The sequence below is a fragment of the Hippichthys cyanospilos genome, chromosome 20, assembly GCF_059441005.1.
Source record: "Hippichthys cyanospilos isolate Australia breed blue-spotted pipefish chromosome 20, RoL_Hcya_1.0, whole genome shotgun sequence".
Lineage (NCBI taxonomy): Eukaryota > Metazoa > Chordata > Actinopteri > Syngnathiformes > Syngnathidae > Hippichthys > Hippichthys cyanospilos.
In genome coordinates this window covers 9,154,055-9,179,817 of record NC_142388.1, presented here as the reverse complement: position 1 = coordinate 9,179,817, position 25,763 = coordinate 9,154,055, and the positions used below count along the sequence as shown (strand labels likewise).

At 43.5% G+C, this 25,763-nt stretch overlaps 1 protein-coding gene across 1 annotated transcript in view; it reads right to left on the bottom strand.

Moving 5' to 3' along the window:
• Positions 1-25,103, bottom strand: part of hivep2a (HIVEP zinc finger 2a) — a 46,535-nt gene extending 21,432 nt beyond the window's left edge. Inside the window, exons 1-2 of the mRNA XM_088403352.1 lie at positions 24,889-25,103; positions 19,587-19,639 (exon numbers count right to left, since the gene is read on the bottom strand). The gene's annotated coding sequence lies outside the window, so the exon portion shown is untranslated. The remainder of the gene's footprint in view (positions 1-19,586; positions 19,640-24,888) is intronic.
• Positions 25,104-25,763: the final 660 nt, after the last annotated feature.

Sequence of the window (25,763 nt, the reverse complement as noted above, 5' to 3'; positions counted from 1 at the left end):
GTATTTTTGAGCAAGTAGAAATAACCCCATCAATACAACCCAATTTTTGGAACTGTTTTATAAAAAAACAACCCACATTTTTAAAGTTGTCTTATCGAAAAGAACCCATTTTTGGGCGTATCCTTTTCTGACCAATAATTGGGTTATTTTTGATCCAACTGTTTTCAAAGTGTACAAACCTTTTTTTTTTTTTTTTACTTACTATTTTTTGTTCTTCATTTCCACGTCACTAAATCACATTTGACTTTTCTATTCCCGCGCCTCCTAAAATTCCCTTTTTTTGGGCCCATCAATCTTTCTTTTTTGGCGACCATTCCTCACCTTCCCGCTTCCTTGAATTAATCACGCCAGCGGCTAAGCGTTAATTCATCAGAGTTGCGCCTTAATGAACGGTGGCAACTTGTTCAACCTGTTTGGATCTTAATTAGCCCGTTGGCCCGCGGGGACGACAAGACCATTAGGTGGGACGGGGCCGGCCTGATGAGACGACCTGGCGCTCTAATGGGACCGCTCAAATATTCATGATCGTATTTTTGGCCAGGAAGAACCACAGCGCTAAACCCTGTGCTCCATTGGCACCCGCGATGCCTTCAAGTGCCCCCGTAAGTCTTCCCGAGAAGCGTGAGGAAAGGCCGCAAGGGGGGATTCGAACAGGGAACCTGAGAGGCTGACGTGCAACCACTAGGGCGTCGTGCCGGATAGCTTGCCATTATCAAGATTGGTTCTAAAGGTTACGTTCTTTCTTGAAGTTATTCCCGGCACTTCATCACGGGAAGAAACGATCGTCATGAAAAATGTAAGATGAAGTATTATCATGATATTACAATCATTTATCAGTGGAAGAAAAACTGAAAGAAAGACGAAGATGAGGGTCATTTTGTCCCGGGGGGAAATTCAAGATTATCTTAAAGAGGAAGTAACAATTTTTTTTTAACATTAATATGTTCTATGTGCCCCCTCTAGTCGAAAAAACGCCATTCTGATTAATATTGTGATTGCGGAGTATGAATTAAGCAGCGGAATCCATCCATCCTTCGCTATTCTTCTAAGGGGGCGGCCATTTTGTTTCGGACTACCGGTTGGGACTAAAAATGACATCATAGTGGCTAAAGGCTCAGTTTGTGAGCGTCACCTGACTGAATCTAGAAAAGCGAGTGAGCTGTGATTGGCCGTTACTGGTGATTTTATTTTCAGTCCATCGCAATCGGCACTACAAAAACAAAATGGCCACCACCTGAGAAGAGTAAAAACGGCTCTGGTGTCATATTCCACCAATGCAATCAAATCAAATTGGAATCAAATCAGTTTTTTTTTAAAGGGGGAGTCCAAGAAATTTTCTTAACAATTATTTGTTCTTCGGGCCTTCAATAGGCTAAACACGGCCAGTGCAAAATACCAGCTTTTATCCATCTCAGGGTGCGGCCATTTTGCTATTTGCTGTCGCCTGAAAATGACATCACAGTTATTCTGGTGTTTTCAGAGTTAGGTCAAGTGACGTTTGCAAACCGAGCCATGATTGGTTGTTATCTTATCCGTGAGCAAGTGTGATGTCACTTTCAGTAATCATGATGTTTTTTGTCAATTTCAGCGTTAGCTCTTTTGTTAGCTTTCGTGAAGCGTATCGAAACGTGAGACTGGCGGGCGACCATTCCGGGGTGTGCCCCGCCTCTCCACCGAGGAAAATAGGAAGTGAGCTCATGGTTGCGGCCTTGAATTTGGACGAGCGAGATGATCCGGACAAGATTGAAGGCCCGCGGAGGAATTCCGAGAAAAGAATTTCAACACAAGGAGCTTGGGGATGACAGCGGCATGACATCATGGGTCGTGGCGTCGTGTTGCAGGTCGCCCGCGAGGCCTCGCCAACGCACGTGGCGCTTCACGAGAACGGCGATGAAGAGAGAAAGAGAGCAAAGAAAGGAAGCGGGTCGGAATGAAGTCAGAGTTGAGGGATTGGGCGGAACCAGATGGGAAACACATGCTGTCAAACACACTCACACACACGCAAGATCACACACACACACACACACACACACACACACACACACACACGCGCGGATGATGACCTCTTGACAGCAGATGGAGAGATGACACACACGCACACACACAATCTGTTACAAAGCATATTTCCACTGTCACCAGGAATACAAAGCATGCTGGGAAATGGAGTCCTGTGCCTTCATTATACAAAGATGTTCGATACCACTTTTTTTTAAACCGATACCAGTATGAGTAGACATTTTTTTGAATCCTCGTCAAGACCAAATACATTTAGCTTTAAAACTTATAGTTTGATACAACTGTTGTATCCCATTATATCAATTCCCCTACTTTACTCCCCCCCTCAAAATAAAAAAAAAAATCACATGACAATAACACATTAGAAAACTTGAAGGTCATCTAATGTAATCATCTGATTGCGGGAAGCCGCATCAGCTGTACCAACGCCCACGCGATGCATCAATGTCACGCGAAGGGTACAAAAAAGGTACAAAAAGTCCGGCGCCTGGTAAGCGGTGACTGCCGACGAGGCAGGTGACGACCGTCGCCATGACGACCGAGTCAGCATCCTATAAAGTTATTGTGCAAGGCCGCCAAACTTTTGACTGGTCCGTGAGTCAGCGCAGCCGTTCTGGTAAAAAGGAGGATAGCTGATGGGAAATGCATTAACATCATATACACACGCGCGCATGCACACGCGCAAGCACACACACACACAAACACACACACCTCATAGTCACATATTTTGTGAGGCGTTTTACAGCTCTGGATTGGAGGAAGTTTTAATAAATTTGACAAGCATCTGTTATGGTGTCAGAAAAGGAAAAGAACATTTGAACAAAAGTATTAGGACGTAATCGTTAAGTACTTTTTTTTCAAGTGAAAAACGAGGGGCGGAGTTTTGGGACAGATAAGACAGAAGAGGATTCGGGACAATAAAACTTTATTCTTATAATTCCGATGATAATCATAATTCTCATTAAAAAAATGGTAATATTGAATAAATATAGAGTTCTGAGAAGCCAAAATTCTGACTTTAAAGTAAGAATTCTAAGAATTCAGGAACTTAACTGAAAGTAAACATGTTTTTTTTTTTTTTTTTGAGTTTGGGCAACCAGATTTTTGTATGAAAAGTATCAAAAGTATTGGGACGCCCACAGTAAAAAAAAAAAAAAAAAAAGATGAAAATGCTACATTTGGACAGAAGTAGTGGACACAAAGCTGAAGTGAAATGGTAAAAAAAAAGGAAACTTATTGGGAAACCTCCAGGAAGTAAACGTAAATTCAGCTCATCGTTCAAGCTCTCTGAAGTTTTACACACACACTCATAAACACACACTCACACACACACACATTGGCCTCCGAATGGTTGATTGAGTATTTTGGGCGTTATGCGTCAAACTAACGCAATTCTTGATCGTTTGGGTCGTAAATTTAGACGATGACAGCTCAGAAGCCCAGCTCGGCTGAACATCTGTAGCCACACACACACGCGTGCACGCACACACACACATACATCGGAGCTGGCCAGGCAGAGCATGGAAGTGAATGAGAGTGAGATGAATGGATGTCAAAAAAAAATGTCAGGAAGTAAATCATTTCATAACATTGGCGCACAACAAGCGGCTGAAAGCAACTTGCTTGCGTGTGTGTGTGTGTGTGTGTGTGTTGCTGTCGGAGGTGACCTCCTGGAAGAGTTTTACTGTTTTGAAAGCAGCCATGATGGCGTGGCTGTGATTGAAATTCAGCAAGTTTGACTCAATTTCCTTTCTTGCCTGTGGCTGCATTCAAATTCGCTCATGGGATTAATATTATTTTTTGGGGGAGCTTGTGTAAATTTGTAAACTGTAAATTTACCTATTTACCTAATTAAAAATGACCTACAAGCATTAACAGTAATCCCCAATCCAGACAGTCCACACAGCTGCAATAAATAACCTTTTCATTGTGTCCTCTCTAATGGACATTAGTATTTGGTCTCTATCTTTTGACTCATTAGCGATATCTTACCAAGTATTAACATGCTCACTAGAGGACATCCCGGCATTTCCGATGATGTCTCACATGTTTGGGTGGGAGGCAATTCACAGTTCTGTTTCTTGCTGGGACAAATTGGAGACAAAAAAATGGACATAAATGAATGAGCTGGGTCTCAGGAGGTTATATGAAAATCTGCAAAATATTTAGATTTATGCATCTTTTGTCACAATTGCAACACATGTTTTTTCACTTCTTGCTACAACAAATGCCGTCTTACCACATATACATCTGCATTAGAGCCAGAAGTTTTGATTTTTTTTTTTTTTTTTAAGATGGTGAAACGCACATGTTTAGCGAACATCTTTTCAGGTTTAGTTGTTCTTTTTAAAATAAATAGTAGCCATATATTATGTATATTTTATGGAAAAATGTACAGAAACAGGTGGGCATTTCTTTAAAATGATGCCATTGTTGTTCAGGGGAAATTCTAGATATCAAAAGTTCTCATATCGGTCTGGAAAAAAATTCTATCCCTTATATACATGTTGTTATTTTTTTGAAGTGTCAAGAGGTGCTGACCTCACAGCCATGCAATACTGCCACCTACTGGCAACTGTTTGTCATTATGGTGTTTTTATTGTTTTTTTTTGTTTTTTTTGTCCTGTATTGATGCCCTGCTTTAGTATAAAGAGTTGGATTCATTCAGTTAAGTCCTATCAAGCAAGTGTTGTGCATCGTGGGCATCAATGTGTAAAAAAAAAAAAAAAAAAAAGCGGTTTTATAAGGAGCATTCTTGGCACACTCTCTGTTTCTCGCCGGCGTTTATGAGCCACACATACTTTATCACACCCACTAAATCCACGTTGCACAGCCCACGCCGATACAGACGGCCCAGACCGCCATTTAGTCCGCGTCCTGCTAGTCTGCTTCTTGGCCCACGCACTCGCGCGCAAAAAGGCACACAACAATCCACAAATACACACAACCGATTGTGTGTAGCCCTTTACATTACAATAACCTGAAAAAAACAATACACAAAAAGTTTCTGAAGTTTGGTGACCTCTTGACCTCAGTATTTCTTGTAATGCGTTGGCATCAACTTAGCAATGCTAACACCAGCTTTGAATACGATGACATCGTGCGAACAGAATGTGATGATGCGTCGCCACGGCGACGGTCAACAAATCTCTTCATCGTCATCATCGAGAAGCACAAAACGTCCTCGGAGTGAAACAAAACGCTCGAGCTCTTGGACTCCGAATGTTTTTGAGAAGTAGGTCACCGGTGGGGGAGGTGAGAGAAGGGGGGTGGGGGGGCGCTTGAGTTTTGGCTCTCACACACACACGCCCGCACAAACCACAGAGGAATTTCCTCGTTTCATATAAAACTGATAATGGGATGTGTCCCAGCGGGAGTGGAAAATCAGAGGTGACTTACGAGCCGCATTCCAACCTCGCACACGGTGGACACTCCCTGGACCGGCGCGTGCGCGCGCACGCACGCACACACACACAAACATGCACCCACATGGGGGATTTTCTATCACAGTGGGGACATGCCATTGACATAATGCTATTTTATCCCCTAATCCTAACATTAACTTAACCTCAGCCAATTCAAAACTCATTTCTGAAAGCAAGTTTTGAGCCTCAAAAAGATCTGATTTTGTGGGGTCCCCACATGTACAAATAGTCCCCACAAAGACAGTACAACGCAGGATATGATCCCCACTTTGTAACAAAAACCAAAGGCACACATGCACACACAAAGGGTTTTCTATCATAGCAGGGACATCGCATTAACATAAAGCATTTCCCAAAGCAAGTCTTGATCCTCAAAAAGGAGTCTGACCTTTTGGGGTCCACAAAAATGGTCCCCACAAGTGCAAGAGGTCCTAAAAAAAACATATAACTGGGATTTGGTCCCCACCATGTTGCAAAAACCCAGACGATAAACACAGGGGGGGGGGGTTCTTATTGTAGTAGGAACATCCCATTGACATAATGCATTTCCTTGTCCCAAACCACCACAACAGATCACCTAACACTTAACCCTAACCTCAACCCCAATACAATTTAAACCTAAAGTCTAAAGTGTGGGGTCCATCAAAATGGTGCAAGAGGTCCCCACAAAGGCAGTAAAACTCGCGCACGTCTACACACAGGGTTTTCTATCATTGCGGGGTCATTCAACTGACATATTGCATTTCCTAGCCACTAACCATCACAACAGATTGCCTAACCCGAAGCTCAACCAAAATCCAATTCAAAACCACACTCTAAATTTGTGGGGTCAGGGAGAATGGTCCCAAGAAGTAAAGTGGTCCCCACCATGACGCAAAAAGCAAAGCTCACACACACACTCATCTAGTCTTACATGAGGCGGGCGCGGGAAAGCAAAAGCGTTTGGCAAAGCGCAGTCAAGTTTCCACGTCTTGAGTGCTCGAACGCGACGCTGCTAAATCCATCCCTCATCAGGCTGTGGGCCAGGCCACCGCAACCCGTCGTATCCTCACACTTCCTGTAAGCGGCCAGCGTGTGTGTGCGTGCGTGCGTGTGCGCCGTCCTGGCACGGATGGCAGCACAGACGGCGAGATGGCGTGATGGCTTTCTACCTGCCGGGAAAGAGAGATGGACCAGCGTGTCGCAAGAGCTGGACGTCAAGGTGATGCCGCCACCTGTTCCCTTTGCGTGTGCGTGCATGTGTGTGTGCGCAGAAAACAAGATGATGCCAGTTTATGTTTGTCATCGTGATGTTCGAGAGCACTTTTTTTCAGACTGACAAGTCACCGATACCAAGTACCGATACCACTCTACTAATCCGAGTTTGTAACGTCAAGGTGAAGCTAAAATACATATGCATAGACTCATGTAGTCAGAAACACACACTGACACACACAAACATGACTTTTCCACACATGTCCATTCTTGCACACGCAAACACACTCAATGACACACATGACGACAAAAAACACAAACTATCCCTTGCACACATGGACTCAGTGGACACTCAAAAGCGGACACACACATATGCACAAACGCAGACACACAGAGGCTCAAAATGACACATGCATGTAGAAAAAAACCCCACAAACACACAAAAAATATGCGATTTGCACTAATGCATATGCTTGCACACAAACACACACTCGGGCAGACATGCACACATCTCCGTTTGCACACAAACTCAGTGGACGATCAAAAGCACAGACAGACACACAAACACATGCACATCCAGACTCACACACAAACAAATGTGCTTAGACACAAAACACACACTGCATACAATACTGTATGGACACGCAAATACACACACATGCACACTGCAGAAAAACACACAAACCCATACTAACACATCACAGGTTCACTCACAACACATTCATGCATGCACACACAAAAACATACTTTTACACAAAAAGCACTAAGACACAAACACACACATGCCAACATGCAGTTTACCCACACAAACACATTCACCAACACTCAATTGTACACACATGCGCACACACTGACCCACACGCGGGTGCGCAAACACATGTACACTGTGGACAATCACAAGCACACCCACACAGACACACCATAGACGCAAACAGGCCTGCACACTTACACGATACACACAAACACCGCATCTACACTTGGACACATGCACAAACACAAATAGCAAACAAACACACACACACACATACTGTACCTGTATATGCCATGCGCAAATACCACAGTCACACTTGCATGCACAACACAGGCACGCAGAACACAGACAGACACACACATAGGAAGTCGCGTTGGAGAGCCGAGTGTGTTAAAGCATTTTTCCATTCACAAATTCTCAGACAGTGAAGTGTGCTCGGGCCTTGGCCTTGTGCGTGCGTGTCCGCGCAAAAGTGCGTGTGTGAGCGAGTGTGCATGCGTCTGTGTGTCTGTGCATTTGTGTGAGCTATAATAATGGAGACTGTCAATAATGTCTGCTGTGTCACCACGACAACAGCGGACCCCCCCCCCCCCCCCCCCCCCCTCCCACCTCACCACACTTATTAACACAGACACACACAATATGGAATGGCCTAATATGGATAGAAAACCCCAAAAGAATTCTCTCGTTTTCCTCCATCACCACGGTAACAGACACGGCAACTTGTTGTCTCACTTCCTGTCTTTTCTTCAGGTCATACGAACACACACACAGTTTCACTTCCTGTCCCCAAATCGAGCAGTCATTCATCCACTCTGCTGTCTATCCATCCACCTTCACTCTCTCGCTATGTTTACATGTGCTTCACAAGCTTCGTGTGTGTGTGCGTGTGTGTGCGCGCGTGCGTGTGTGTGAGTGGGAGCCCTAGAGAAACACTCCTCTTGCCACAGGAGTAAAGCCCAGGCATGACGCAGAGCCAGAAATAGACAGAGGGGGCCTCAAGTAAGGGGAGGCGCACAGACGCCGCTGCCGGCACTTTTGCAGCGACCGTTCTTATATACAGTACAGTATACACAAACACGCACGCGCCCGCGCGCACAAGTACAGTACATCAAGTACAACAGGTTTGACAGAAAGATACAAACCCATTTGAATGATTGTTTGTACTTTATTACATAAGTGTGGATCCTGTTGCCACTCGGAGAGAACAAATGACCTCGGTAGCCAAGTCGGCGCTTCTCAAATAGGGACGCTAAGACTTGAATGCTGTTATTTTCCAATTAAGAGCAAATCAATTGGAACATGAAGCAACCTGCCGCCAAATTGTATTGGTGACTCCTTTGCGAAACATTGCATGCCTTTGTTTGAGATCTTTTGTACAAATGTGCACAGCACTGTAAGTGTTAATAAGTTTGTTACTTAAAAAAAAAAAAAAAAAATATATATATATATATATAAATCAAATCAAAGCCTAATAATTTCAATTCGCAAATGTTCTCTCACAGTCTTTAAAGATGTTTAACTAGTATAAATACGAATTTTTAGCCTAAATGCTAAAATGCTAAAAAACACAGTATTTATCGCCATAATGCAACACAGTATGCACAAGTGCAACAGCGCTGTTAGCATTTAGCTTACAAATGCATTCTAGCATATTTGTATGCTAAGTGCTAAAAACACAAAATTTATTCCCCATAATGCAATACAGTATGCACAAGTGCAACAATGCTGTTAGCATTTAGCTTCCAAATACATACAACCATATTTGTAGCCTAAATGCTAAAAACATAACATTTTTTTTCCTCATGATGCTACAGACGAAGCCCGTGTGCAACAATGCTATCTTTTTCATATTTTGCTTACAAATACTGTATGTGTAAATGTACTTGTAGGCTAAATGCTAAAAACTAAATTATTTCCCAGAATACCACAGGGTATGCACATTCACAGTAATGCTATGTTTTTAACATTTAGCTTACAAATATTTTCAAAGGTATTTGCAAATATTGTAGTTCATGTGAGCGGGTAAGTGGTTCATGTGCTCTTAAAAAAATTGACACCAATCTTCACTATTTATCCAATTCACTCATCTAATGCCAGGGACCAACTCTTAAAAAAACGTGAAAATATGTCTCTGGCATTGAATGAGTTAATACAAGTGAATTTGTGAATAGAGTTAAATACTGTTGTAAAATACAGTTATGAGTACTGTATGTTGTTTCGCTATTTGTTGCTATTTCTCAAACAATTGGTTTTAATTTTGAAAACGGAGGACTTTTGGGGGTTTGCAGCCATTTCAATTAATTTCAATGGAGAAAAATTATGACGTACAAGTTAATTGACCAGGCTCAAAAACGTTTGGTCTCCTGATCCTTCTGTCCATCCTTCTGTGTGTGTGTTGTGAATGAAAGCGAGCCTGCGTGTGTGTGCGCACGTGTATGTATGTACTGTGTGTGTGTGTGTGTGTGTGTGGGAAGCGCAAACACAAAAGCCGTCACTTGTTTATTTGCTTTGGCGACGCCACTTGCGACTCGCAGCCTCCAAGCCACAGGGGGACACACACGCTCCACTCTTATGCAACTCACACACACACCAACACACACACAGTCACACAGCTGTGCCTGATTCAAGCAATGTTAGGTGTGTGTGATTTTTAGTAATCTGATTGCGCAACTTTGTCCTGATGACTTTCTTTGCTCCCATTCAAATGGCTGACAGTGACACATTTAACGACACAATTATATTACATCACTGATACACCCCCCCCACCCCCCCAAATAATTAAAAAAAAAACAATATGGGCCCGATACTAATCCTTGGTAACTGTCGTGTAAATTTGTCCTAATCTAGAGCTTCTACTAAAAAGCTGTGCTGATGTCGCTGATGACATACAGTAAAGTTGCTGCACATGTACACAAACGCACAGAAAAAAACCCCCACTCAATAGTTGCCAACGTCAGCTCTTAAAGGTTAGCCCAAAGTTGGCGTGGATTCCGCTAATTAGCAAATCAAAGCAACACCTTGAATCTAGGGTGTGTTTTAGCTCAGGTAAACAATGTACTAGAACATGGGCATGTTTTTACTATGTCATTATAATGTTCTATATTTAGTACACGCTTTTATGAAGTTGATGAAGTTTTTTTTTTTTTTTTTAGCCTACGTTATTGTGTCCCGCGTTGTGATAAAATTCCACAGTTAATGTCTATGTTGCTGTAATGACCACCGCTGTTTTATGCTATATAGAGATATTGGTCTATTTTTTGTACTATTTTTTGGGCTAATGCTGTGATAATATTCCACACTTCATATTTTGTGGCTGTTGTCCACATATTTTAGTCCATGCTGTTAAAATGTCCAATTTTTATTCAACCGCTTCAATGTCAACGTTGCTATAATGTCCAACGCTGTCGTCAGTGTATTTTCATCTATTTTGATAAAATGGCTTATGCTTTTGGACTAAGTTGTGTCCTGTGATGATGTCTTTGCGTGTGTTTCTCTTCTGTTTCACTATGGAGCACTACGCGGTTAGAATGTTTTCAATTTTTGGTCTATTTTGTCTATGCCCCATCCAGTGTTGTTTATTTTAGTTCGTTGAAGTGGAACTTGACTTTGTCCTGTGTGACAGACAGCCTGACGGTCCTCCCCCTGCCGCGCTCTCTCGTTTTCTCTCCGTCTGCGCGTGAAACGTGACACTGGATGCTGCGGAGTCTCTGGGGGTCTCCCAGGGGGGCGCGTAGGGGGGGGGACACATACCATAACAGCGGCTCTTCCGAGTAATTTTAGCAAGGCCGGGCCAGACGACGTGCAGAGACAGAAGATGATTTTGTTTGGATTTTTCACAAAGCGAGGAGGAGCCAGGACGCCGCGGACGACGTGAGTAAGCGTGAGTCAGCACGTGAAGCCAATTGAATTCAAGTCGAACGTACTCCGGCGCGTTAAGAACCGCTGCCCACAATCCTGATGGATGACAAGACCGGCTCACGTGGTGAGTCATCGCAAAAAGGAGAGCGGTGCCAACAGAAACCACGTCTTCTCAATGGCAGGCTAGGGCAAAAAAAATGAAAAGGGAGCAAAGATTTTGGGCCGTTTGACTTTTGAAATTGAGCGTTTGACATTTGAAGCATTTCATTTTTGAAGTGAATTCTAACCTTTCGAATTTTTAATCTTTGGTATATGTAATATGTGTAATATGACTTTAAAATTATTTGACTTTTGGACCGTGTGACAATTTTGTTTTCTGACTTTTGAACTATTTGATTATTGATTTCGAAATCTAAAATTGTTCGACTTGATTAATTTGAACTATTTGACATTTGAGGTTGTTGCGGCTACCAGATCCTATTTTTTGTTCAGCGCCGCTGTAGGCTAAGGAGGGGAAATCTATTTGTCTTACGCGCTTGGAATGACGACATGTCCACACACTCGCTCCGTTTCTTCAGGTTTATTGCTCGCCACATCACTGGTGACTCCAATAGTCATTTTTTGACTCCAATAGTCTTTCTGATGCAAGGTCGAGTAATTTCCAAGGTTTAACAGAGTTTTGTTCGTCCATGCGAGGTGCGGTGTGCAGTACGCCGTGCGGCGTGCGGTAAACAAAAAGATAGCCTTCCCCAACCTCACCCCACGCCAAACTGAACAAAAGTGCAGGTGACAGGTGGGCACTAATTAAAGGCTTCCAATTGCGCACCACACACGCCCAGCGCCACACCCACGTCCACAATAACCAATAAACGAAAAACACAAATTTAAAGTGAACCAACCCCCATGAAGAATACATAGCAAAACAAAAAATATAAAAGAAAGCATTATGGCTCCTACAGAGGTGTCTATTTTTTGTTTTGTTTGCCTTATGAATTATTTGACTTTTGAGGCGTTTGGCATTCGGGGCATTTGAGCGTCTCACCCACACGCTGGCCATCCACTTAGCGATCGAGCCAGCGCTGGGTTAACTCATTAGCGCGCTCGTTTATCTCGTTAGGCGGCCATTGATCCGAGCCGGGCGAGCCAGCGGGAGCGTGATCGATGTCACCGACACGGGCCCACTTTGAAGGTTACGTAAGCACGTTAGAGTGAACTCTAATTCACTCCAAGGTCAGCCTCGCTGCATTTAGCGACGTTAGCATGGTTAGCGACTGCTCAGCTTCCTGGAAGATGACAGCGGGAAGTGCTGGGATTACACGTCAATTATTTACAGCGTGGCTAGCCACCTGAGATTCATGGGCCAAATTTGGTCTCATCATCGTTTTACTCTGAAACAGTTTTCCACTTTTGTAGGAGGAATTCCATCTTAAAAAGATGCTACGTACTTGTGACATTATGTCATTGTGCAAGTGCACAAAGCGCGTCTCACACTTTGTAGGGTTCTTCCACTTTCTTAATGAGCCGTCGTGCGAGAATGTCTTTGTTGTTTTCCCGCGTTGGCGTCTTGAATTGATTGTGTTTATTTGGTCGGTAATCAAGCTGACTGCGGCTTTGTTGAAGACCAATAAAAACGTGGTGATTTGATGAGTCACGCTGCAATTGCGACACAGGGAGTTGAAAAATAAAAGCCACAAAGAAAACAAACTTGTTTACTATCACCTTTTTGGAAGCCAAAAATGCTGGTGGTTTGTCTGCCAAACTGCCAACCAAGTGCTTCTGGGTTCAACCTGTAGGCGCCTGTAGCTCCACCCTTAGTCATTGTGGTAACAAAACCTGTACTCGCTATTGGTAGGCCCAATTTTGTGCATAGTCTGTCATATGCGGTAGACAGGACCGCCCCCTAAAAACAGGCTAATTCAAGTTATGTGACTAGATTGTAGGTTTGATAAAACTCACTCACTCACTCACTCACTCACTCACTCACTCACTCACTCACTCACTCACTCACTCACTCACTCACTCACTCACTCACTCACTTGTGAACAAACTCACTCATGAACTAACTCAGTTGCTAACCAATAAGCTAACAAACAATGGGCAACCAAGCTAACTAACTACCTCACTCACTCACTCACTCACTCACTCACTCACTCACTCACTCACTCACTCACTCACTCACTCACTCACTCAGTTGATAACCAATGAGCTAAACAACAAATGATGGTCAACTAAGCTCACTCACTCACTCACTCACTCACTCACTCACTCACTCACTCACTCACTCACTCACTCACTCACTCACTCACTCACTCATGAATTAACTCAGTTGCCAACCAATAAGCTAATTACCAAAAGATGGTCAAACAAGCCAACTCACTCACTCACTCACTCACTCACTCACTCACTCACTCACTCACTCATGAACTAACTCAGTTGCTAACCAATAAGCTAACAAACAATGGCCAACCGAACTAACTAATTAACTAACTACCTCACTCACTCACTCACTCACTCACTCACTCACTCACTCACTCACTCATGAATTAACTCAGTTGCCAACCAATAAGCTAATTACCAAACGATGGTCAAACAAGCCAACTAACTACATAACTCACTCACTCACTCACTCACTCACTCACTCACTCACTCACTCACTCACTCACTCGGGCTCCCCGCTCAGTTTCCCAGTGACGCAACGGCTCGAGTGGCTCAAGTGCAGAAAAATCCCATGGCGCTCCCACTACATAATGGCAGCAGCGCTCGCCATCAAATATGCATCCAATTACGTAAGCGCTTGTGCCTGTTACGCAAGAACGCCGCCTGTCCCCATCTACACCCCCAAGACCACCGCCGCGACCACTTTTGTACGCCGCCAGACGGGGAAATGGAACGCTGAAAAAACATCCCCAACGTGCGCACGCGACAAAAACTGGGGCGAGAGGGTAGCATACGAGAGCGATGGGGGAGAACACGCTCTCTTGAAAAAGCGCTCATGTGGTCGCTCACCTTCACCCTTTCACACTGAAACCATCTCAAACACTCACTCGATCGTTCACTCACTCACTCACTCACTTAAAAACAAACGTAATCGCTCATTCGCTCGTTCACTTGATTGCTCATTTGCTCATTCACTCACTCATTCACTGACTAACTGATTGACTGACTCACTCACTCACTCACTCACTCACTCGCTCACTCACTGACGTTGAGCCAGTCACTCAATCACTCACCTACTTTGTGTGTGAGAGTTCAAGTCAACATTTGTGAAGGCGTCAACTTTTTGTCTTTTCCCATACTCCTGCATCCCAACAACACACACACGCACACACACACACGCACACACCCACACACACACACACACACACACACACACACACACACACACACACGCACACACACACACACGCACACACACACCCCGCAAAATAAGAGGCCTTGCCTCGACTCTCGCCCGCACCACAAAGCAAACAGGAAACCTCGGAGTGGTCCAGACCGAGGATGAAGATAAATGTCCTAAGTGTTGTGTTTGTTTATGTTGGCGCTTGGGCCTCACGCATGACACAAACCAACATCACGCCGCCAAATCCAGTCGGAAATACTAACAAAATTTAGCGCGAAATGCCCATTTTTCCATCGTTTCACACTGAGCCATTGTGGAAAACCAATAAATGAACCCTGCAGAGATGCTGCCCATATGAATTTATTCAGGCCGATTCCGATAATTAGCAGAATAAAATTACTATAACCTATTCATTGGTCGACTAAAAAAATATCTATACTGTATATGATCGCTACGAATAACTATTTTTGTTTTTTTAATTTTACAAAAAAAACTTCGATTATTCACCGATTTAACTATTATTAGTCAAATTTCGAAAATGACGATAGAAAATCTCCAGAGACTTTTTTTTGTCCATTGTCACTGTTTACGATAATTTGTCTGATTTAACTCATCGTAAATACCGGCCGATTTTGTGCCATTTTTTTTCTTCAGCTAATGTGTTTTTGTCAACCTAAATAACTATTTAAAACAAAAAAACAGTTGACCACGGAACCTCTCCAAATGGACTTTTTTGGTCCATTTTCACTGTTAACGATATTTTGTTTGATTTAACTCAACTCAAAAGCTGTCCATTTTTTCCAATTTTTTTTTTATGTGCTTTGTCAATGTAAATAACAATGAAAAAGACCGCAATGAGCATTTCTTTAACGTCAAATGTCAAAATTGTAACCACAACGTCTCCACTCGGACTTTTTTTTCTTTTTAAGAGGACTTATCAGAAGATATTTATTTGCATGGATATTTTCGGATCGTCACATAGTCCTTTGGGAATAAGATTAGATGTAGGACACACACACATACACAGGTATGATGACAACAAAGTGTGAATAAATTAATTTGTGCTGTCAATGACTTGAGAGGACGTGCGATGTAGCGAGACCTCGCGCTGTCAACCGGCAGAAGAAAGAAGGATTTTCAGGACTTTTTTTATTTTTGTGTTTGGGAATAAAGAGGACACGAGGATGAGGAGGAGGAAGAAGAATGGAAGAGAAGGGAAATGGGGGAACTTTTAGTAGGCGCTAGCCTTCATGCTAACCCCCTGCTAGCATAAGCTAATACGATGCCTGCGTGACAGGCGGCAGATAGCCAGCATTGCTAGCGTCTTTGCGCTAATACCTAGCACTGAGCTTATCTTGTGTGTTAACGCTACAGATGTATACACATGCACACCACACACACACACACACACACACACACACACACACACACACACACGCACACACACACACACGGACACGCTCATGGCGTTAGCGCTGCTGGCTAATCCGAGCTGCTACAAACTAGGCCCAAGCTGATTTTTTTTCCCCCCACTCTCTTTTTTTCTGTCCGCCTCCAAAAATATGTCAGCGGCATGAGATTAAGATTACTGTGCTGAAGATGAAAACGATGAATATAGCGAGAGCAACTCTGACTTCCAAAAGACGCTGGAGGACATTTTGGAGGACAGAAAAGCCTTCCTGATTTGTCAATCAACATTTGTGCCACTATGAAGGGAATTTTCTAAGATCCAGGCTTAGAAAACAGGTGATATTGAATCACACCATGTGAGTCCAAATTTGCATTTTGTGCTTAATGCTCGGGTGTCAAACATACGGGCAGCGGGCTGGTTCTGGTCCAGAAACGGGCAATATACGGCCTGTGAAATGAAAAAAAAGTGTTCTATTTTTTTTTTTTTCAAAAAATGAAAAATTTGAACTGTTTTATGATTAACAGCAATGTTATTATTCTATGATTAATAGTGATGTGCTTGTAGTATTCAGCTACAACACAGTAACTGTGCACCAGCTAGCTTGTGCTGCTAAACACGTGGCAGAGTTGCTCGAATAAGCTCCATTTCTCACAAAACATGCTAATTACTAAGCTAATTACACTTCTGACAAACCATGCTAATTGCTAAGCTAACTTCCTCTCTAACTGTGTTTTTGCACCGATGCACCTGCTGGAGCATGTGAACTTCCCGACAGGAAGTGATGTCACCCAAATGACAGCTTTGCGCCACTAAGTGCCGCCAATTTGACGATGGCTAATAACAGCCTTCCCTTCCTTGTCCTCCTTTTCCTCCCATCAAGCCCGAAGCTACGCGCCAACTTTCTGCTCTCTCTCTCGCATCTTCCTCCGTCTGTCCCTCTCTCGTCTCGGGCGGGAAGCCAGCGAGCTCGCCACCTGTTCCCCATCGGCAAGAAATCATCATGATGATGAGGAGGAGGATGAAGAGGAGCACGTAGAGGTGAGAAGGTGGAAAAAAAAGAAAAGAAAGAAAAAAAGGAGAGTGAGGAATGGAGCACTCTCACACTCTCACCTACACTCGCTCATTCTCATGCAAACACACTTTACAAACACATAAGCGTTCTCATGAACTCATACATTCAAATGAACACACTCTTAAACACTCATACACCCAAAACCTCATTCAAAAGCGAGCACATTCATAATAAGCTACTCTCACACAGACTCTCACACATGGAACTCTCGTTGACTCTCACACACACACTTGTGTAAAGAAACATACATGCTCTCTCATGACATTATACATTGTCACACACACTCATACACACAAAAGCTCATTCAAAAGCGAGCACATTCATAATAAACTACTCTCACACACACTCTCACACATGGAACTCTCTCATGACTCTCACACACACACTTGTGTAAAGAAATATACATGCGGTCTCATGACTTTATACATTGTCACACACCCTCTCACATACAAATCTCATTCACTCACAACCACTAACTCTTACTCATGTAACCAAATACACGCACTCATGCATTCATACACCGTCACACAAACCCTTGGTAAAATTCTCTTAAGCGAAGTTTTGATGCCAGTCCAAGGCTGTACGGGAAGTATGCAGGCTGCAGAAGTGCCATCGCCGTCATTTGCATGTCAGACAAGGCGGAAGTGATTAACGCACGCACGCGCTCGCGCACACGCCGACTTTTCATGCAATTTGAATGTCAGAACAAAAGGCTCTCGCAGCAGACACGGGGCGGCGTGGAGGAAACAGGAAGCGGACAAATGGCTGCGGCCTCGGCAACTGCCGTGTGCCACGCAGCGCGGTTCTTATCTCACGCGCCACCTCCTTGCCTCCTTGTCGCCTCCGCACCTAAGCTTTTGGCCTCCTTAACTCCTGATATCTTCACCAGATCTCCTCCTCCCTGGGATCTCACTACCACCACCTTGACTCCTCACCACCTCACCTCCTCCTCTCGTGTCCTCACCTCCTCACTTTTTCTCCTCATATTATCGCCTCCTCACTTTTATCAGCCCGTCCCTATCTCGCCGGGCCACGTGGCGGAAACAGGAAGCGGACAATTTGCCGTCGTCCGGGCAACTGTCTTGTGCCACGCTATACCAGTCAAACGATGCCCATCTGTTATCGCACACACACAAAGTCCCTCCCCGTGTGATTTTGTCAAGGGCACAGCTTGCATCCGTGCTATCAAGCCAGGATCGCCATGGCAACTAAATATACACTTTGTCTTCACCTCCTGCCTTTTTTTTAACCACACGCTTGCTTCATTGCAACAGACTATTGAGTGTCTGTGTGCATGAGCGTTTGTGACAGAATGTGTTTTTTTTTCTTTGCAAGTGTGCATGAGAGCACGTGTGAGATTCAATATGTGAAAACGTGGCTGCACCTGAGATATATTGTTTGTTGTTGTGTGTATGACTGAGTGTGTGTGGATGTGCATGTTCATGAGAATGTGTGCGTATGTGCGTGTGAGGGAGTAAGTGGGAGAGCATGTAACTGTGAGAGTGTGTGCAAGTCATGAAATTGTGTGGACATGTGAGAGTGTCTCTAAGAACATGTGTTAGTGAATGAGAGTGTTTGTGTCAATGTATTTGCAGGTGAACGCATGAGAGTGGTGTGTGAGATTGTTTATATGCATGTGCAAGTTCACAAGTGTTTGTGCAAATGTGAGAATATGTGAGTGTGAAAATTTCTGTGGATGTAAGCATAGATGTGAGAGCACTGCACGTAAGAGTGTGTGCGACAGTGCGTTGCATGAGAATGTGTGCAATTTATGAGAGTTTGTGTATATGTGAGCACGAATGTTAGAGCTAGTGATAGAGTGTGTGGGAGTCTGTGTGAATGCATGAGAGTATGAGTGGGACAGTGATTGAGAGTATGTGTAAGGTCATGAGAGTGTACATGAATGTGAGAGCACAAGAGAGTGTATGCAAGTCATGAGAGTTTGTGTCATAAGAGTGTATGAGCATGGTGCTTCTCACCAGAGTGTATGTGGGAGAGCGTGCAGGTATTATCGTGAATGTGAGAGTGTGTGCAAGTCACGAGATTGTGTGTATATGTGAGAGCAACTGTATGTCTGAGAGAGATGGCGTGAGATTTATTTTATTTTTTCACTCAATACAATATGCCATTTATCCATGGAAACAAATAGGACAGTATGAGCATCTCAACATATGTTTGGGCTCATTTTAAATACGTGAGAAACATAAGGTGATGGCGCCAAAGTTGTCATGGCAACACGTGACACAAATCATGTCAAAACAAAACTAAACTGAACAAAACAAAGAATCATATATTCATGTATGAGGTGATATGAGAAGGGAAAAATGGAGCAGATGGAGACATGCAGGGGACAGTGTGGATGCCGGCGCCATGGCAACCGCATGCAGAATCGCGACACGCAATCGAAACGTCGCACGCTCGCTCACATTTAGCCCACGCTCTGATTGGCCGGCTAAGGCGCTCGGGCAGGAAGTGACAGGCACGCATGCACGTACGCGTGCGTTGCGTCGTCCTACCTGATTGTAGTCCTGTGGTCCAGCCCAGTAAACACACAAACGGGTTCCGGCCGCTGGAGGACACACAGAGTCAGAATATTAGGAACAAGGGGTTCAAATACAAATTTTCCACTGAAAAGTTAAGAGGACACATCTGACGGAACAGGACGCCCCGATATAATCTCAAGAACCCGTCACGCAAACAGGAAGTCGGCCATTTTGGTTCAAAGCAATTCATTCAGACAAATCAACCATAAGCGGGCCTAGGCTTTGCTAAGCTTTTCGAAAGTGGGCGGAGCTTGTTGTCAAAGTTTGACATTGATAGTAATTTGCCATGAAAACTTGCCTTGTTTATTTTTATTATTTATCTCCATGAATGAGTTGAGCACCATCCCTGTATTTATTTTTACATCTTTATCTGATAATGACCTTTTTTCAAACAGAAAAATGAAACACTTTTTTTTTTACTTTTTTTAGTCCCGCTGAGACATGATGGATTTGAAGCTCCTGAAAGCTTTGAAAACACCTTGTGCGTGTGCACATATGCAAATGAGTCAACCGAGCCAGATGAAGTCGCTTCTTCTTTTCCCAGTTATTTGTACGAGACCGAGTACCGATACCACTAGTAATTTTGATATGCTGATATATATATATATATATATATATATATATATATATATATACTCGGTCTTTAGCACCATGAAATCAAGGCAGGTGTGCCTAATTGCGTGTCCAGTGAACGCTGCTGAGAAACTAGGACAATTTGGGGAACGCTCCGGCTGTCTGCTCGCCCGCCATTTATTTTTGAAACGACACGCTCTCGTGGGACACGATATTAATAGAAGGTCTGCCGCACTTTTCAAAAAATTTCACTTTCATTTGGAGAGCCCGTGAAGACATCTTGGGTTCCACCCACGTCCCCCTAAAACTGCTAGCTTGTCGTGACGCACTCGGACAGGGAGGGTGAGGGAAGTGTCTCACGTTGATGTCTGGAGACTTGACATGTGACGTTTCACAGAAGAGGGATGCAAAAACAAGAACTTTTTTTTTTTTCATGAGACGAGCACACACGCTAGGAAAAAAAGGAAGCAAAATCCTGTTGTTACAACTCCATGTATTTTCCAGCTACCTGTACATGTGATGGACAAATCAAATGAAAGTCCTGTGGCCCGTCCTTGTTTTAGGGATGGGAATTAAAAAAGGAAAAAAAAGAGCCCGTAATAACAATAATGGAGTCGCAAAAGTGAACACACCCTTTTTTTAGATGAAAACTGAAAGGTTCACTCTGAGTTGCAAAATGAGAAACAAGGCTGCCAGGCCACTAGATGGCGATAAACATGACAAAGGAGGCTTAATATAATCCCAACATACACACAGGTTAAGAAAGTGATGGACAACTCAAACACAAAATCTTACGCCTGTCCTTGTTTTAGGGATGGAGAGTGGAAAAAAAAGATTGAGATAATGAGGTTGCATAAGTGTTCACACCCTCTTGTCAGTGAACTACAGTAAAGTCAACAAAGCAACAGTAACAAGTACGGATGTTTGATATCATTTTTTTGTCCAAATTCATACCAGTACAATTACCTGTTACCAAGTAGAAACCATGAATACTTTTCAAACCATTAATACGTTTCATTCACAAAAATTCACCCCAAAAATGACATAATTTAAAAAAAAGATCTGAATATTAAAATATAGCATTTTTCTCAAATATAGCAACTCTCATTCTCATGTGCAGTTTTTACTACTGCCCCTCATTGCTAGTATGGATACCATGAATAAGGCCCCATACCAATACTTGGTATTAATACTCACCCAGCGTTAAGTGACAAGTATCTATATCTGTAATTCAGTAGCTGCACTGAAGTAACTGTAAATGTGACAAAGAAGTAATCACTAATAGGCTAAATAGCAAGTTACTGTAACTCAATAGCATCAAATAAATAATTGTAACTGAGTAATGTAGCTGTGAGTTTAACGAAGTAAATCTAAATGGAACTGAGTGACTAACCAAAAGTAATTACCTGGAACTAAGAAACTAGAACTTAATTAAAGTAAGCAGAAAAAGTGAGGAAAAGCCTACAAGAACATTGGAGTTTTTATTGTGATTATTTCCTTGAGAAGACAAGAGGGTGTGCACACTTATGCAAACTGATGATCACACTTTTTTTTTTTTTTTTGCTCAGTGAAATTGGCGTGTTTTCTAATTGAGGTCACATTAAAAAGTTTTGAAAAGTGTTATCTTAGTCTCTATGGTTCATTTCTCAAAAGTCTGGGGTGTGTATTTTTTTATCCACCGTATGTGTGTGCGTATGCGCATGTGTGTCAATAATTCAGCCAGCGGCTCTCGGGTTCCTCTCGGGCTCGTTTACACGGCGGCCAAAAGTTTGCGGCGGCATTGAGGGCCGGCCAGATGAGTTACAGTCGGCCTTTGTGGCGTTCGCGCTTGGAAAGTCTTCGGTCCGCCAGCAAGTTTTTTTGCCCTGCGCTGTCGCCGTGCAGCGACGCCGCGTCTCAGGCAAGACGTTTGTGTCGCTAATGGATAGTTTACGCATCGTTAGCGACACTGATAAGACTTTGTGCCTTTATGGACTTAATAGGGCTCATAAATGCTAACTTCCTTAGCGTAGCGGTCACACAAGCTTCCAGTGGTAATGAGCGAGCTCTTATTGGTGCCAGTGGGTCAGAACCAAGTGCTTCTCAAATTTTTGACACCGTGTTGCACAACAATTATGGATGGGCAAGTAACAATACCAGGTATTGGTATCGTGCCAACACCAGCCTTTTGCTTTTCAAATTGAGGGCAAATCAACTGGAACATGACACAACCCATTGCTAAATATGATTATAATAACACCTTTGCTCATGTTTTCTTTCATTTTAACTCAATCAAATAGTTGTGAATGATAGGACAAGAACATTCCATCTTTCTTTTCAAATTGAGAGCAAATAAAATGGAACATGAAGCATATTATTGCAACATTGTGTTTTGGTGAGTCCTATGCACAACATTCGACGCCTTTGTTATGATTTAATCTAATGTAATGCTTCTTAATGCTTTTCAAAACGAGAGCAAATGAATTGGAAAATGATACAACCGATTTCTAAATTGGGTACAATGACTGCTTTGCAAATATCTAATGCTTGCATTTTAATTCAACTGAATACTTATTCATGCCGCGACAGGAACATTACATTTTTCTTTTCAAATTTAGAGCGAATTGAATGGCACGTGAAGCAACGTATTGCAAAATTGTGTTATGGTGACTTTTGCAAATTGTGATATGCCTTTCTTAATAAAACGGCAGCAAAACACACGCCGATCGTAAAATTGCGCATTGCATAATAACCAATACCCAACAACACTGAGAGTGTCTCGCGCTTTACGAGGACTTCTGCGATTTTTAGCGAAGCGCAAAAGCCTTCATTAGTGGCTGTCGCCATTACCCGTCCAAACCGCGCCTCCATTTTCCCCGCTCCGCATTGTTCTGCTTTACGACTCAAATTTGCGGCGACCCAGACCACCGCAAAGACGGGATGGGACTTTTCAAAAAATAATCCCTCTGAGATTTCTCATTGATGATGTTTCACTGGAAATACTTATGTTAAAAAAAAAAAAAACATTGTTAGCCACATGATGTTTATGGCTCCACCCCCCGTGTTTGCACAGTGAAATCATTGCGCTGTGGGTATATTTGCACTCTTTCAACATTTATTTGCACTCCTTCCAAAAAGATAGTTTCTCTTTGTCTATCCTGCGCTACTGACGCTGCTTCTTCATTTAAAGTTTTTATGATGCTTTTTTTTTTTTAATGAGATGTAACAATTCTCATGTGTGCTCAGGTGTCTTAAAATTTTAGTTTGCGATTTAAAAAGAAACTGTACACTATTAGTATGATGACGTTTGAAAAAGAAAAAAAAAACAGCTGTCTGGGAGCAAATCTTGTAATACCGTAATTTGATTTTGCAGAAACCACAGCGCCAGAGGAAAAGCAACCCCAAATTATCCATTTATCATGGGGAGCTTTGAAAAGAAAACAAAAGGGAACACATATTCTTGAAATTTATTTTTTATACGTTTTTTTAATGAGTACTACTTAGACATTTAGAATGTTTATATTTTCATAATATATTTCTTTGGATCTCAATTTATTTTCATAATTACAAAATACCTGTACACTGGATTTTTGAATGTTGGGTGTTCATGTTTTTTTTGAAATGATGCTATGTGGCTATGTATTGAAATTGTGGGGGGTATATTTTGTTCATTTATATATATATATATATATATATATATATATATATATATATATATATATATATATATATATATATATATATATATATATATATATATATATATATATATATATATATTATGTTCAACTAATTTGATCTATGCAGGGTCAGTGGTTGCAAACCACTGTAGTAGCATTACGAAATAGTTGCAATGTTTTTAAAATGTAACCTAATGTTCGAATGAGTTCTTTAGTCAAAAAAAGAAAAAAAAAACGATATATTGACCTTCTCTCTGATTCTAGAATCGCCCCCGAGACCAACAACAAAAACAAAACTACGATTCCGCACATTTCCACACTCCATATTGCCGAGCACGTTTGCAAAACGTACCAAAATAAACCAGCAAAAAGGTGACTGGGTCGTCGCAACGACGGGGCGGCCGCTAGTCGGAGTCTCCCCGGCTGGGGCCCCTCTCTCGACGGCAACACGTCATGGAACATTCCCGGAACCAGCCAGCGCACCACCCACCAACCTGGCTCCTCATACGCTCTCTCGCAGAGGAAACCAAACAGCGCACACTCACAAAGTCGCCCAAATTCAACATTGTCTTCCAGCGCGGACTCTCTCATATCCATAAAGTGCATCAAGCAGAAAAAAAAAACAAAAACAAACAAACAAAAAAATCAAAAGCGAAATGAGGGAACTACCTCCCCAGGCGAGGGTGTCATAAGGTCACGGGCAGCCTGGCAACACATGACAGCAAACGAGAAACAAACGATCGCCGGCGAGGGGCTGTCAAGCGGCCGACGATCGAGCCCCGATCGGCGGATCGGCTTCCGGTATCAAACCGCCGCTCTTGCTCGTCCGTGCAAATTCCTCGGGCTGTTACGCAACGCGGCTAATCTGCATGCAAGGCGACGCGTGCCCGCCCGGGGTATTCCCCACTGCACGGCCGTCAACTCGCCAACCCCGAACCGGATCGTCCTCCGGCCGCCGAGGAAGCCTCGAACGCGGTCGGGGTTGTCCGTGGGAGCGGGGGCGGGGAGGGGGGGACTCCGGGGTCGGCTGAGGCGGCTCTTACCTGCCCCGAGCGGGGATGACAACAAGCCGCCGGTGACAGGAGCTCCCTTCCGGGGCTTGACAGCTCTCGGTTCGCCTGCCGGACCTCCGGAGGTCGGACGAACCGGCGGAAGGCTCGGAAAGCGGCGGCGAGGAATCCGCGGAGGAAAAGTTGCGCGCAGGAACGGAAGAAATCCTTCCCGACCGGATTTCTGGTGGCGGAGCTCCGCCGCCGCAGTCAGCCACACGGCGAATGCGAGCGTGTGCGTGCGTCAGGGTGAAATCCGGAGACACACTCAACTCGCGGACGCGCACAATCACGCGCACGCTCACACGGGGTTATTCCGAGCGCCACTTCCCAGAATAGAAGCAGCGGCGAGAGGGAGTGACAGATAGACACAGTGTGTGCGTGCGCGCGCGTGTGACGTCGGCGGATCCCCCAGCGCGCAAACCGGGGCAGAGGGAGGGGAGGAAGGAGGAGCACTGGCCGAGGACGACGCTCTGTCTGCCGGCTTAGAGAGAGCAGGATTCCCCGGTCACCTCTGGAGCGACCTGTCTGTCTGACTGACTGCTGTCTGCCTGACTGTCTCACTGATCGCTCCAATACAAAAGTGTTTATGACGCAATGCCCGTATCGTGACATGGTTTCATTAAATAATACGAATAAACAAATACATACATAACAAAGTGACTCTATATAATAGTGAGTAACTGAAATGATGGACGCAAAGGCCACCGTTTGGGACATTTTTTTCTCCACATCAAATCATTGTACGTCACACCATCTTGAATTATTTTATGCTGAGTGCATGTAATGATCTGGCCTTCAGCACCAAATGATGGGAACAGCGTACAGTCAAAATGAACCATAAGTGTTGTCTTTCAGTGAAAAGGGCA